The sequence below is a fragment of the Rattus norvegicus genome, chromosome 1, assembly GCF_036323735.1.
Source record: "Rattus norvegicus strain BN/NHsdMcwi chromosome 1, GRCr8, whole genome shotgun sequence".
Taxonomy (NCBI): domain Eukaryota; kingdom Metazoa; phylum Chordata; class Mammalia; order Rodentia; family Muridae; genus Rattus; species Rattus norvegicus.
The window spans coordinates 83,436,594-83,453,371 of record NC_086019.1 but is presented as its reverse complement, the minus strand read 5'-3'; positions in this window follow the sequence as shown (position 1 = coordinate 83,453,371).

Sequence of the window (16,778 nt, the reverse complement as noted above, 5' to 3'; positions counted from 1 at the left end):
AATGGAAAATAAACTAAAGAATCCTCAGGAGACGAGCTGGAACTTCATCTGAGATGTACTTGGGGTTGTGGAGAAGATAATGGTTGCAATGTGAAGGGTTGAGTGAGAAATGGCATGGACTAGAGGTCTCATTGGTCTTTACAGGATGTTTGGAGAAAGCGCAGCTATTCATATATTCCTCTATGAGGGAAAGCCATCCTCTCCAAACCAGTATATAGCTCTGAACAGGCACATATAGAGTAGATAGGGAGGAAGGGACCTCCTGATTAGTCCCCAAGATTAATCAAATCAACCTAGGTAATCAATGGAGTGGCAGATGTTACAACCAAATTAACCTTACCTCTGGACTACTGGGGGAAGGTTTATGAAAAGAAAGAGTTCAGCCTTACCTGCTTTAGTGGAAAAAACTATACAAGGACTATACTGATAAGTTTCAACCTTCAATCTGACATAGCCCAGAATACCTGCTAAAAGTGCTTTAATGACTGATAGATCAGGATAGTCTATGGGCATGTCTGTCGGAACTTTTCTTGATTTACGATACGGAAAAAATCCAGCCCATTATAAGTGTCATGAATCCCTAGGCAGAATCAGTATAAATGGAAATAAAGATAACCCAAAGCACACAAGTAAATAAGGAACCATATATCTGCTTTTGACTGTAGATGTGATATATTGAGTTCCTGACTTGACTTCCCTTTCATAATGGACCTCAACCTAGATCTAGAAGCCAAATGAAGCCTTTGCTTCCTAGGTTGCTTTTTGTTACATTATCAAGGACCCACACTAGGAGGAGAGAAATGGAGCAATAACCCCAGGAACTTCTGAACTCTGGGATGCTAGGCTGAGTGAGCACTTAGAACATTGCCTGATGGATATTGAGCAACAGCGACATGGTCATAAAATAAAGGCATTTTATATTAGTAAATTGGATAAAATATCTTTTTCCCAGGGCAAAGTCTGTGGCTTGAAATGACAAATGGAATACTAGGAAAGCCACCAGCACTAGAGAGTAATTGGATCCATTGAGAAGATGAAAGGTAAGTAGTAAAGAGTTATGCCACTGTATCTTTAGCCTAGGTCCCTCGCCTACGCCATATTACAACTTCGTCATCACCCAAAATAAGTGCTGGATCTCTGGTGGTTTCTGGGATTCCTCTTTGCTCTTCTATGATATGATCCTATCCTGAAAGCCCCATTTCCATGAGTCCTTTGCTCCTGGTCTTCCTGAATGGCAGTGTATGGGAAATAACCATATGATCCATTTAAGGCCTTTCTGGGGGATGTAACCGAGTACTCCACTCATTCAAGGCAAACATTCTACCACTGAGCTATAGCCGCAGACCTGCTCAGTGCCTTTCATTCCCTTATTTCCTCCTTTTCCCTCCAATTTGCTTACTCTGAGTTTTTTCTCCTTCTAATCAGCCTGAAGGTCACCATCAATGGCTGCAAAGATGGGATAGGGCAACACTCCTTCTTCCACTTGCTTCTTTAGGCTGGACATATTTGAATCCTGAAGCTTTGGAGAAAAATCACCACCCAGATTGAACAGGGTAGAAGCACACAGTTTAGAAGAATACAGTTTTGTCTCTCCAAACTGGGTAGAATCTTTGTACACTATTCACCTAATTTAGGAATATTTTTCTTTCTTCTTCATCTAGGAAGCCTATTCCCACATGTATGGAAGTCAGAGGGTAACTTACACGAGTCAGTTCTCCATCTAATATGCAGGTTCCAGGAATCAAACTTAGATCTTCAAGCTTGACTGTGGTGTCTTTCTTCACTGAACTATCATTATAGCCCCCTGTTCTCTCTTTTCAATATAGAGAATAGACAACACAAAACTTTAGACCCAAAATGTTTCCTGTCTACAAGGAATATAGGGAGAGACAATGAAGGAGATACTGAGGGATTGGTCAACCTTCCCATGGGAAAGCACCAATCCCTGACACTATTAAAAATACTCTATTATGCTTGCAGACAGAAGGTTAGCATGGCTGTACTCTGTGAGGCACAACCCAACAGCTGACTCAGATGGATGCAGATACCCACAGCCAAACAGTGGATGGAGCTTGAGGACTGTTATGGAAGAGGTGAGAGAAGGATTGTGGGCACTGAAGATGATACAAACTCCACAGGAAGACCGATAGAGTCAGCTACCCTGGGTCTTTGGGGCTTTTAGAGACTGAATCACAAACCAAAAACCATACATGGGCCAGAACTAGGCAACTATCCCACACATATGCAGCAGGTGTGCAGCTTGGTCTTCATGTGGGTCCCAAACAACTGGTACTGGGGATATCCCTAAAGCTATTGCCTGCCTGTTGGATATGTTCTTCTGGCTGAGCTGCCTTCTCTGTCCTTACTGGAAGAGGATGTGCCTAACGCCTTACAGATTTGATGGGTCATGCTGAGGGGATAACCAGAGGAGAAACCCTACTCTCTCAGAAGAGAAGGGGAGGAAAATGGAGGAAGGATTATTGGAGGCAGTGACCAAGTAGGCACACTGAGTGGGGTGTAAAGTGAATAAATTTTAAAAAGTAATAAAACACAAATAAAATAGTGTTAAGAGAGAAGAAACTAGAAGTAACAGAAAGGATGTAAACAAAGAAAGAAGGAGAAAGAGGAAAGCAGGGAGGAATAAGAGGAGAAAATAAATATACAGTAGGCACCTAGTCCACTTTGACAATTCTGAATAACATTTGTTCCCCTAGGACCCACAGACTTGTCGAACTTCTAACAGCATCATTAGGAATGTTCACTTCCTTTTCTCTTTTTATGCCAATCTCAAAGTTCAGACTTTCTGTCCCTCTCATTTGTAAGAATGGGACAATATTCAACCCAATCTAATAAAATGAGAAGAAATTCACTGGAGAAAGAACTTACTTGGGAATAACTTCTCAATATCATCCTGAATCTCCTATGAGGAATGCACACATGATACATTCAATCTAGTAGTCAGAGACATTTGGATCATAATAGCCATCTGATGTGAATTGAGGAAATAAGGTGATGTGCTCAGACAACCTGAGGAGAGAACCTAGAGCCAGTTGGCTGGAGGGTCTTCAGGTGACCACAGAGGTATTCTAGGGCTGGAGAAAATATTTTATGAAGTAAAGAAAACAAAGAAAAATGCAAAACAGAGAAAAATAAATTCATAGAGAGAAATAAAAGACTTTGGCCAGTAATGGGAGCTCTCTATAACCATATCTCAAGGGGGAGAGAGCTGGATTCTCAGAGGTGGGGACAATCCTGAGAGCACAGGTGAGACCACCACTTCTCATATTCCTAGCCCAAGAGGAACCTGCCTGGAGCCTTCTGGACCCAGGGACTGAGAATCCTTCTGGTTTCCACCTGAGCATGGAGCTAACCTTGTGACACAGCTTTTTGTACACAGATGCAGCTGGAAAAAAGCCACTCTCCAGGAGTACTCACACACAGACTTACAAGAGGGGAAAGCTACTGTCAGAGACCGAAAGACCAGCTAACACCAGAAATAAGCAGATGCTGAAAAGCAAGGGCAAAAACCTAAGCAACAGAAACCAAGTCCACTTGGCATCATCAGAACCCATTTCCCCCATCAGAGTAAGCACTGGATACATCAACACAACTGAAAAGCAAGACTTGGATTTAAAATCACATCTCATGATGATGATAGAGGACTTTAAGAAGGACATAAATAACTCCCTTAAAGAAATACAGGCCGTGGGGGAGGGCCCAGGAGCGGCAGGACCCCTGTCTGAGACACCGCCGGAACCTGAAAGAAACAGACCGGATAAACAGTTCTCTGCACCCAAATCCCGTGGGAGGGAGAGCTAAACCTTCAGAGAGGCAGACAAGCCTGGGAAACCAGAAGAGACTGCTCCCTGCACACACATCTCGGACGCCAGAGGAAAAAGCCAAAGACCATCTGGAACCCTGGTGCACTGAAGCTCCCGGAAGGGGCGGCACAGGTCTTCCTGGTTGCTGCCGCTGCAGAGAGCCCGTGGGCAGCACCCCACGAGCGAACCTGAGCCTCGGGACCACAGGTAAGACCAACTTGTCTGCTGCAAGAAAGCTGCCTGGTGAGCTTGGGACACACGGAAGCAGAATTTCTCTAGGACCGGGCACGTTCTGTGTTTACCAGAAGTCCCACACCCGCAGATCCCGGCCCGCAGCAGCTCTCTGCTCCCAGACCCGGTGAGGGAGAGACCCAACCGCCTGGTCAGGTGGGCACTCCTGAGGCTGCAGAGCGGAAGAGACCACCAACTCTGCTCACCCCTGCCCACATCCCTGGCCCAAGAGGAAACTGTATAAGGCCTCTGGGCTCCCGTGGGGGAGGGCCCAGGAGCGGCAGGACCCCTGCCTGAGACACCGCCGGAACCTGAAACAGACTGGATAAACAGTTCTCTGCACCCAAATCCCGTGGGAGGGAGAGCTAAACCTTCAGAGAGGCAGACAAGCCTGGGAAACCAGAAGAGACTGCTCCCTGCACACACATCTCGGGCGCCAGAGGAAAAAGCCAAAGACCATCTGGAACCCTGGTGCACTGAAGCCCCCGGAAGGGGCGGCACAGGTCTTCCTGGTTGCTGCCGCTGCAGAGAGCCCCTGGGCAGCACCCCACGAGTGAACTTGAGCCTCAGGACCACAGGTAAGACCAAATTTTCTGCTGCAAGAAAGCTGCCTGGTGAACTCAAGACACAGGCCCACAGGAACAGCTGTAGACCTGTAGAGAGGAAAAACTACACGCCCGAAAGCAGAACACTCTGTCCCCATAACTGACTGAAAGACAGGAAAACAGGTCTACAGCACTCCTGACACACAGGCTTATAGGACAGTCTAGCCACTGTCAGAAATAGCAGAACAAAGTAACACTAGAGATAATCTGATGGCGAGAGGCAAGCGCAGGAACCCAAGCAACAGAAACCAAGACTACATGGCACCATCGGAGCACAATTCTCCCATCAAAACAAACATGGAATATCCAAACACACCAGAAAAGCAAGATCTATTTTCAAAATCATATTTGATCATGATGCTGGAGGACTTCAAGAAAGACATGAAGAACTCCCTTAGAGAACAAGTAGAAGCCTACAGAGAGGAATCGCAAAAATGCCTGAAAGAATCGCAAAAATCCCTGAAAGAATTCCAGGAAAACATAAATAAACAAGTAGAAGCCCATAGAGAGGAGACACAAAAATCCCTGAAAGAATTCCAGGAAAACATAAATAAACAAGTAGAAGCCCATAGAGAGGAGACACAAAAATCCCTGAAAGAATTCCAGGAAAACACAATCAAACAGTTGAAGGAATTAAAAATGGAAATAGAAGCAATCAAGAAAGAACACATGGAAACAACCCTGGATATAGAAAACCAAAAGAAGAGACAAGGAGCTGTAGATACAAGCTTCACCAACAGAATACAAGAGATGGAAGAGAGAATCTCAGGAGCAGAAGATTCCATAGAAATCATTGACTCAACTGTCAATGATAATGTAAAGCGGAAAAAGCTACTGGTCCAAAACATACAGGAAATCCAGGACTCAATGAGAAGATCAAACCTAAGGATAATAGGTATAGAAGAGAGTGAAGACTCCCAGCTCAAAGGACCAGTAAATATCTTCAACAAAATCATAGAAGAAAACTTCCCTAACCTAAAAAAAGAGATACCCATAGACATACAAGAAGCCTACAGAACTCCAAATAGATTGGACCAGAAAAGAAACACCTCCCATCACATAATTGTCAAAACACCAAACGCACAAAATAAAGAAAGAATATTAAAAGCAGTAAGGGAAAAAGGTCAAGTAACATATAAAGGCAGACCTATCAGAATCACACCAGACTTCTCGCCAGAAACTATGAAGGCCAGAAGATCCTGGACAGATGTCATACAGACCCTAAGAGAACACAAATGCCAGCCCAGGTTACTGTATCCTGCAAAACTCTCAATAACATAGATGGAGAAACCAAGATATTCCATGACAAAACCAAATTGACACAATATCTTTCTACAAATCCAGCACTACAAAGGATAATACATGGTAAAGCCCAACATAAGGAGGCAAGCTATACCCTAGAAGAAGCAAGAAACTAATCGTCTTGGCAACAAAACAAAGAGAATGAAAGCACACAAACATAACCTCACATCCAAATATGAATATAAAGGGAAGCAATAATCACTATTCCTTAATATCTCTCAATATCAATGGCCTCAACTCCCCAATAAAAAGACATAGATTAACAAACTGGATACACAACGAGGACCCTGCATTCTGCTGCCTACAGGAAACACACCTCAGAGACAAAGACAGACACTACCTCAGAGTGAAAGGCTGGAAAACAACTTTCCAAGCAAATGGTCAGAAGAAGCAAGCTGGAGTAGCAATTCTAATATCAAATAAAATCAATTTCCAACTAAAAGTCATCAAAAAAGATGAGGAAGGACACTTCATATTCATCAAAGGAAAAATCCACCAAGATGAACTCTCAATCCTAAATATCTATGCCCCAAATACAAGGGCACCTACATACGTAAAAGAAACTTTACTAAAGTTCAAAACACACATTGCACCAAAATATACAAAGAACTCAAGAAGTTAGACCGCAGGGAAACAAATAACCCTATTAAAAAATGGGGTTCAGAGCTAAACAAAGAATTCACAGCTGAGGAATGCCGAATGGCTGAGAAACACCTAAAGAAATGTTCAACATCTTTAGTCATAAGGGAAATGCAAATCAAAACAACCCTGAGATTTCACCTCACACCAGTGAGAATGGCTAAGATCAAAAACTCAGGTGACAGCAGATGCTGGCGAGGATGTGGAGAAAGAGGAACACTCCTCCATTGTTGGTGGGATTGCAGACTGGTAAAACCATTCTGGAAATCAGTCTGGAGGTTCCTCAGAAAATTGGACATTGAACTGCCTGAGGATCCAGCTATACCTCTCTTGGGCATATACCCAAAAGATGCCTCAACATATAAAAGAGACACGTGCTCCACTATGTTCATCGCAGCCCTATTTATAATAGCCAGAAGCTGGAAATAACCCAGATGCCCTTCAACAGAGGAATGGATACAGAAAATGTGGTACATCTACACAATGGAATATTACTCAGCTATCAAAAACAATGACTTTATGAAATTCGTAGGCAAATGGTTGGAACTGGAAAATATCATCCTGAGTGAGCTAACCCACTCACAGAAAGACATACATGGTATGCACTCATTGATAAGTGGCTATTAGCCCAAATGCTTGAATTACCCTAGATGCCTAGAACAAATGAAACTCAAGACAGATGATCAAAATGTGAATGCTTCACTCCTTCTCTAAAAGGGGAACAAGAATACCCTTGGCAGGGAAGGGAGAGGCAAAGATTAAAACAGAGACTGAAGGAACACCCATTCAGAGCCTGCCCCACATGTGGCCCATACATATACAGCCACCCAATTAGACAAGATGGATGAAGCAAAGAAGTGCAGGCCGACAGGAGCCGGATGTAGATCTCTCCTGAGAGACACAGCCAGAATACAGCAAATACAGAGGCGAATGCCAGCAGCAAACCACTGAACTGAGAATAGGACCCCTGTTGAAGGAATAAGAGAAAGAACTGGATGAGCTTGAAGGGGCTCGAGACCCCATATGTACAACAAAGCCAAGCAACCAGAGCTTCCAGGGACTAAGCCACTACCTAAAGACTATACATGGACTGACCCTGGACTCTGACCCCATAGGTAGCAATGAATATCCTAGTAAGAGCACCAGTGGAAGGGGAAGCCCTGGGTCCTGCTAAGACTGAACCCCCAGTGAACTAGTCTATGGGGGGAGGGCGGCAATGGGGGGAGGGTTGGGAGGGGAACACCCATAAGGAAGGGGAGGGGGGAGGGGATGTTTGCCCGGAAACCGGGAAAGGGAATAACACTCGAAATGTATATAAGAAATACTCAAGTTAATAAAAAAAAAAAAAAAGAAATACAGGACAACACAGATAAACAGGTGAAAGACCCACCCCATGAGTCTTAACTCAGAGCTGCAATAGGCTTGAACAAGCCCAGGCACGCCCAGATCCCTAGGGCCGAGTCACCATTAAAATTAATAGACCATATAAGGAAAGGAATACAGAACAGACTAGGAGTACCGGATCTGACTCACAGGCCACCTGGCAGGAAGGGAAAAGCCCCTAGCCCCCGACATTCAGGACGTCCCAGCCCGCATGTACTCTCTTACCACGTTACAACCTCATTCGAATATGATTCAAACCTGCCAATGTGTGTAGCTATACCTTATTACCTCATCATGTGAGATAACCAATCATATGTGAACATGTCTATATGCCTTGTTTAAACCCACCAATCCCCGTAACTATGCATCTGCTTCTGTATGCCCGCTTCTGCTTCCCCAAACTCTATAAAAGCCCCATGCTGGAGCTGCTGGGCGCGCAAGTCCTCCAAAGAGACTATGTGCCTGCAGGTACCTGTGTTTTCCAATAAACCCTCTTGCTGATTGCATCCGAGTGGCCTCGGCTCAGTCATTGGGCGGCGCTTGGGTCTCCTCCTGAGGGAAAGGTCCTCTCCGGAGGTCTTTCACAGGTAGAAGGCATTAAAGAAGAAACATAAAAATCCCTTAAAGAATTATAGGAAAACACAACCAAACAGGTGAATGAATTAAACAAAACCATCCAGGATCTAAAAATAGAAATTGAAACAATAAAGAAATAACAAACGGAGACAACCCTGGGGATATAAAACCTAGGAGAGAGATCAAGAGTCATAGACCCAAGCATTACAACAAGAATACAAGAGATAGAAGAAAGACAAAATAAGAAATGCTAAGGGACACATATCAACAGAAACTGAGGAAATTCAAAAAGTCATCAGATCCTACTACAAAAGCCTTTACTCAGCAAAGTTGGAAAACCTGGATAAAATGTACAATTTTTCAGGCAAATACCAGATATCAAAGTTACATCAGGATCAGATAAACTATCTAAATAGTCCCATAACTCCAAAAATAGAAGCAGTTATTAAAAGTCTCACAACCAAAAAAAAAAAAAAATCCCAGGATCAGATGGGTTTAGTGCAGAATTCTATCAGATCTTCATAGAAGACCTCATACCAATACTGCCCAAACTATTCCACAAAATAGAAACAGACGGAGCACTACCAAATTCCTTCTATGAAGCCACAATTACTCTTATACCTAAACCACACAAACACCCAACAAAGAAAGAGAACTTCAGACCAATTTCCCTTAGGAATATCAACACAAAAATACTCAATATAATTCTCACAAACTGAATCCAAGAACACATCAAAATGACCGTCCATCATGATCAAGTAGGCTTCATCTCACGGATGTGGAGATGGTTCAATATACAGAAATCCATCAACATAATTCACTATACAAACAAACTCAAAGAAAAAAATCCACATGATCATCTCATTTAATGTTGAGAAAACGTTTGACAAAATTCAACACCCCATGAAGTAAAAGTCTTGGAAATATCAGGAATTGAAGGCCCATACCTAAATATAGTAAAAGCCATACACAGCAAGCCAGTATCCAACATCAAACAAAATGGAGAGAAACTTGAAGCAATCCCATTAAAATCAGGGAAATGAAATGCCCAATGAGAGAGGTGGAAAGAATGGGTTTCCTCAGAAACTCTTGTCTTTGAATTTTCCTAGATGTATTCAATAATTTATACTTATTTCAGTGCACAAAGGAATCAGACCCTGATTCTTCTCCTTACAGCCAATCAGCCCTGAGATATTTTTAGTCTGGAGGAAAAAGCTCTAAGTACCCAGATTTGGGTGATCAAATGTGGGTGAAAGAGGAGGTTTGTCAAGATGTTGGAGCTACCACATTCTCTGGTGGGAATGACTTACTTCTCTGGTTTGCCTGGATACAACCAAATAGGCCCAAAAGTCAATCAGGGAATAATTCTCCCTCCTTGATGCCTGGATGGTTTTCGCCAGACTCTCATCGAAATGCCACTCATTCTTCTCATACCGATGTTTCAGCTCCTCTTCCATCGCTTGGATATTTCCATTCTTAGAAGAGAAAGGACTGTAAGAGCTTGAAGGGGCTCGAGACCCCATATGAACAACAATGCCAAGCAACCAGAGCTTCCAGGGACTAAGTCACTACAAAAAGACTATACATGGACTGACCCTGGGCTCCAACCTCATAGGTAGCAATGAATAGCCTAGTAAGAGCACCAATGGAAGGGGAAGCCATTTGGTCCTGCCAAGACTGAACAGTGAACGTGACTGTTGGGGGGAGAAGGGTAATGGGGGGAGGATGGGGAGGGGAACACCCATAAAGAAGGGGAGGGGGCGGGCTAGGGGGACGTTGGTCCGGAAACCAGGAAGGGAAGGAAAATAACAATAGAAATGTAAATAACAAATACTCAAGTTTATAAAGATTAAAAAAAAAAAAAAAAAGAATGAACTCAGCGCCCTGGGAACAAAAAGTAATGATAGGCTCACAATCAGAATTTTGACCCAAGAAGCTAGAGAGGGAAAAAAGCATAATGACATTGATTAATTGATTATGACTATTTCCTTGGTGACAAACCAGGGAAAGGATGATTAACTATCATAAAGGAAGTTAGAGATGGTAAACAAGGGCTGGAGTACATGGACAGCTCAGACAGCCTCTGTGGGATTCTTCTAATTAATACATAGGCCGGGGGTGGGGGGGAGTCCCAAACCAGCAGATCCCTGCACGCAGCAGCTCTCTGCTCCCAAACCCCGTGGGAGAGAGACCTCACCGCCTGGTTAGGTGGGCACTCCTGAGGCTGCAGAACGGAAGAGACCACCAACACTGCCCACCCCTGCTCACATCCCTGGCCCAAGAGGAAACTGTATACGGCCTCTGGGTTCCCGTAGAGGAGGGCCCAGGAGCAGCAGGTCCGCTGCATCTGAGACACCACCAGAACCTGAAGGGACAGACTGGATAAACAGTTCTCTGCACCCAAATCCCATGGGAGGGAGAGCTAAACCTTCAGAGAGGCAGACACCCCTGGGAAAACAGAAGAGACTGCACTCTGCACACATCTCTGACGCCAAAGGAAAACACCAAACGCCATCTGGAACTCTGGTGCACAGAAGCTCCCGGAAAGGGCGGCGCAGATCTTCCTGGTTGCTACCGCTGAGGAGAGCTCTTAGGTAGCACCCCATGAGCAAACTTAACTCTCCGGACCACAGGTAAGACCAACTTTTCTGCTGCAAGTGACCTGTCTGGTGAACTCAAGACACAGGCCCACAGGAACAGCTGAAGACCTGTAGAGAGGAAAAACTACACGCCCGAAAGCAGAACACTCTGTCCCCATAACTGGCTGAAGGAAAACAGGAAAACAGGTCTACAGCACTCCTGACACACAGGCTTATAGGACAGTCTAGCCACTGTCAGAAATAGCAGAACAAAGTAACACTAGAGATAATCTGATGGCGAGAGGCAAGCACAAGAAACCAAGCAACACAAACCAAGACTAAATGGCATCATCGGAGCCCAATTCTCCCACCAAAGCAAACAGGGAATATGCAAACACACCAGAAAAGCAAGATCTAGTTTCAAAATCATATTTGACCATGATGCTGAAGGACTTCAAGAAAGACGTAAAGAACTCCCTTAGAGAAACATTAATAAACAAGTGGAAGCCTACAAAGAGGAATCGCAAAAATCCCTGAAAGAATTCCAGGAAAACATAAATAAACAAGTAGAAGCCCATAGAGAGGAGTCACAAAAATCCCTGAAAGAATTCCAGGAAAACACAATCAAACAGTTGAAGGAATTAAAAATGGAAATAGAAGCAATCAAGAAAGAACACATGGAAACAACCCTGGATTTAGAAAAACAAAAGAAGAGACAAGGAGCTGTAGATACAAGCCTCACCAACAGAATACAAGAGATGGAAGAGAGAACCTTGGGAGCAGAAGATTCCATAGAAATCATTGACTCAACTGTCAATGATAATGTAAAGCGGAAAAAGCTACTGGTCCAAAACATACAGGAAATCCAGGACTCAATGAGAAGATCAAACCTAAGGATAATAGGTATAGAAGAGAGTGAAGACTCCCAGCTCAAAGGACCAGTAAATATCTTCAACAAAATCATAGAAGAAAACTTCCCTAACCTAAAAAAAGACATACCCATAGGTATACAAGAAGCCTACAGAACTCCAAACAGATTGGACCAGAAAAGAAACACCTCCTGTCACATAATAGTTAAAACACCAAACGCACAAAATAAAGAAAGAATATTAAAAGCAGTAAGGGAAAAAGGTCAAGTAACATATAAAGGCAGACCTATCAAAATCACAGCAGACTTTTTGCCACAGACTATGAAAGCCAGAAGATCCTGGACAGATGTCATACAGACCCTAAGAGAACACACATGCCATCCCAGGTTACCGTATCCTGCAAAACTCTCAATTAACATAGATGGAGAAACCAAGATATTCCATGACAAAACCAAATTAACACAATATCTTTCTACAAATCCAGCACTACAAAGGATAATAAATGGTAAAGCCCACCATAAGGAGGCTAGCTATACCCTAGAAGAAGCAACAAAACAAAGAGAAGAAAAGCACACAAACATAACCTCATATCCAAATATGAATATAACAGGAAGCAATAATCACTATTCCTTAATATCTCTCAACATCAATGGCCTCAACTCCCCAATAAAAAGACATAGATTAAAAAACTGGATAGGCAACGAGGACCCTGCATTCTGCTGCCTACAGGAAACACACCTCAGAGAAAAAGACAGACACTACCTCAGAGTGAAAGGCTGGAAAACAACTTTCCAAGCAAATGGTAGGAAGAAGCAAGCTGGAGTAGCCATTCTAATACCAAATAAAATCATTTTTCAACTAAAAGTCATCAAAAAAGATGAGGAAGGACACTTCATACTCATCAAAGGAAAAATCCACCAAGATGAACTCTCAATCCTAAATATCTATGCCCCAAATACAGGGGCACCTACATACGTAAAAGAAACTTTACTAAAGTTCAAAACACATATTGCACCTCCCACAATAATAGTAGGAGATTTCAACACCCCACTCTTATCAATGGACAGATCATGGAACCAGAAATTAAACAGAGATGTAGACAGACTAAGAGAAGTCATGAGCCAAATGGACTTAACAGATATTTATAGAACATTCTATCCTGAAGTAAAAGGATATGCCTTCTTCTCAGCTCCTCATGGTACTTTCTCCAAAATTGACCATATAATTGGTCAAAAAAACGGGCCTCAACAGGTACAGAAAGATAGAAATAATCCCATGCGTGCTATCGGACCACCACGGCCTAAAACTGGTCTTCAATAACAATCAAGGAAGAATGCCCACATATACTTGGAAATTGAACAATGCTCTACTCAATGATAACCTGGTCAAGGAAGAAATAAAGAAAGAAATTAAAAACTTTTTAGAATTTAATGAAAATGAAGGTACAACATACCCAAACTTATGGGACACAATGAAAGCTGTGCTAAGAGGAAAACTCATAGCGCTGAGTGCCTGCAGAAAGAAACAGGAAAGAGCATATGTCAGCAGCTTGACAGCACACCTAAAAGCTCTAGAACAAAAAGAAGCAAATACACCCAGGAGGAGTAGAAGGAAAGAAATAATCAAACTCAGAGCTGAAATCAACCAAGTAGAAACAAAAAGGACCATAGAAAGAATCAACAGAACCAAAAGTTGGTTCTTTGAGAAAATCAACAAGATAGATAAACCCTTAGCCAGACTAACGAGAGGACACAGAGAGTGCGTCCAATTTTCAAAATCAGAAATGAAAAGGGAGACATAACTACAGATTCAGAGGAAATTCAAAAAATCATCAGATCTTACTATAAAAACCTATATTCAACAAAACTTGAAAATCTTCAAGAAATGGACAATTTCCTAGACAGATACCAGGTACCGAAGTTAAATCAGGAACAGATAAACCAGTTAAACAACCCCATAACTCCTAAGGAAATAGAAGCAGTCATTAAACGTCTCCCAACCAAAAAGAGCCCAGGTCCAGATGGGTTTAGTGCAGAATTCTATCAGACCTTCATAGAAGACCTCATACCAATATTATCCAAAATATTCCACAAAATTGAAACAGATGGATCACTCCCGAATTCCTTCTACGAAGCCACAATTACTCTTATACCTAAACCACACAAAGACCCAACAAAGAAAGAGAACTTCAGACCAATTTTCCTTATGAATATCGATGCAAAAATACTCAATAAAATTCTGACAAACCGAATCCAAGAGCACATCAAAACAATCATCCACCATGATCAAGTAGGCTTCATCCCAGGCATGCAGGGATGGTTTAATATACAGAAAGCCATCAACATGATCCATTATATAAACAAACTGAAAGAACAAAACCACATGATCATTTCATTAGATGCTGAGAAAGCATTTGACAAAATTCAACACCCCTTCATGATAAAAGTCCTGGAAAGAATAGGAATTCAAGGCCCATACCTAAACATAGTAAAAGCCATATACAGCAAACCAGTTGCTAACATTAAACTAAATGGAGAGAAACTTGAAGCAATCCCACTAAATTCAGGGACTAGACAAGGCTGCCCACTCTCTCCCTATTTATGCAATATAGTTATTGAAGTTCTAGCCAGAGCAATCAGACAACAAAAGGAGGTCAAGGGGATACAGATCGGAAAAGAAGAAGTCAAAATATCACTATTTGCAGATGATATGATAGTATATTTAAGTGATCCCAAAAGTTCCACCAGAGAACTACTAAAGCTGATAAACAACTTCAGCAAAGTGGCTGGGTATAAAATTAACTCAAATAAATCAGTAGCCTTCCTCTACACAAAAGAGAAACAAGCCGAGAAAGAAATTAGGGAAACGACACCCTTCATAATAGACCCAAATAATATAAAGTACCTCGGGGTGACTTTAACCAAGCAAGTAAAAGATCTGTACAATAAGAACTTCAAGACACTGAAGAAAGAAATTGAAGAAGACCTCAGAAGATGGAAAGATCTCCCATGCTCATGGATTGGCAGGATTAACATAGTAAAAATGGCCATTTTACCAAAAGCGATCTACAGATTCAATGCAATCCCCATCAAAATACCAATCCAATTCTTCAAAGAGTTAGACAGAACAATTTGCAAATTCATCTGGAATAACAAAAACATAGGATAGCTAAAACTATCCTCAACAATAAAAAGACTTCAGGGGGAATCACTATCCCTGAACTCAAGCAGTATTACAGAGCAATAGTGATAAAAACTGCATGGTATTGGTACAGAGACAGACAGATAGACCAATGGAACAGAACTGAAGACCCAGAAATGAACCCACACACCTATGGGCACTTGATTTTTGACAAAGGAGCCAAAACCATCCAATGGAAAAAAGATAGCATTTTCAGCAAATGGTGCTGGTTCAACTCGAAGTCAACATGTAGAAGAATGCAGATCGATCCATGCTTATCACCCTGTACAAAGCTTAAGTCCAAATGGATCAAGGACCTCCACATCAAACCAGATACACTCAAACTAATAGAAGAAAAACTAGGGAAGCTTCTGGAACACATGGGCACTGGAAAAAATTTCCTGAACAAAACACCAATGGCTTATGCTCTAAGATCAAGAATCGACAAATGGGATCGCATAAAACTGCAAAGCTTCTGTAAGGCAAAGGACACTGTGGTTAGGACAAAACGACAACCAACAGATTGGGAAAAGATCTTTACCAATCCTACAACAGATAGAGGCCGTATATTCAAAATATAAAGAAGAACTCAAGAAGTTAGACTGCAGGGAGACAAATAACCCTATTAAAAAATGGGGCTCAGAGCTAAACAAAGAATTCACAGCTGAGGAATGCCGAATGGCTGAGAAACACCTAAAGAAATGTTCAACATCTTTAGTCATAAGGGAAATGCAAATCAAAACAACCCTGAGATTTCACCTCACACCAGTGAGAATGGCTAAGATCAAAAACTCAGGTGACAACAGATGCTGGCGAGGATGTGGAGGAAGAGGAACACTCCTCCATTGTTGGTGGGATTGCAGACTGGTACAACCATTCTGGAAATCAGTCTGGAGGTTCCTCTGAAAATTTGACATTGAACTGCCTGAGGATCCAGCTATACCTCTCTTGGGCATATACCCAAATGATGCCCCAACATCAAAAAAAGACACGTGCTCCACTATGTTCATCGCAGCCTTATTTATAATAGCCAGAAGCTGGAAATAACCCAGATGCCCTTCAACAGAGGAATGGATACAGGAAATGTGGTACATCTACACAATGGAATATTACTCAGCTATCCAAAACAATGACTTTATGAAATTTGTAGGCAAATGATTTGAACTGGAAAATATCATCCTGAGTGAGGTAACGCAATCACAGAAAAACACGCATGGTATGCACTCATTGATAAGTGGCTATTAGCCCAAATGCTTGAATTACCCTAGATACCTAGAACAAATGAAACTCAAGACGGATGATCAAAATGTGAATGCTTCACTCCTTCTCTAAAAGGGGAACAAGAATACCCTTGGCAGGGAATAGAGAGGCAAAGATTAAAACAGACACAGAAGGAACACCCATTCAGAGCCTGCCCCACATGTGGCCCATACATATACAGCCACCCAATTAGACAAGATGGATGAAGCAAAGAAGTGCAGGCCGACAGGAGCCGGATGTAGATCTCTCCTGAGAGACACAGCCAGAATACAGCAAATACAGAGGCGAATGCCAGCAGCAAACCACTGAACTGAGAATAGGACCCCTGTTGAA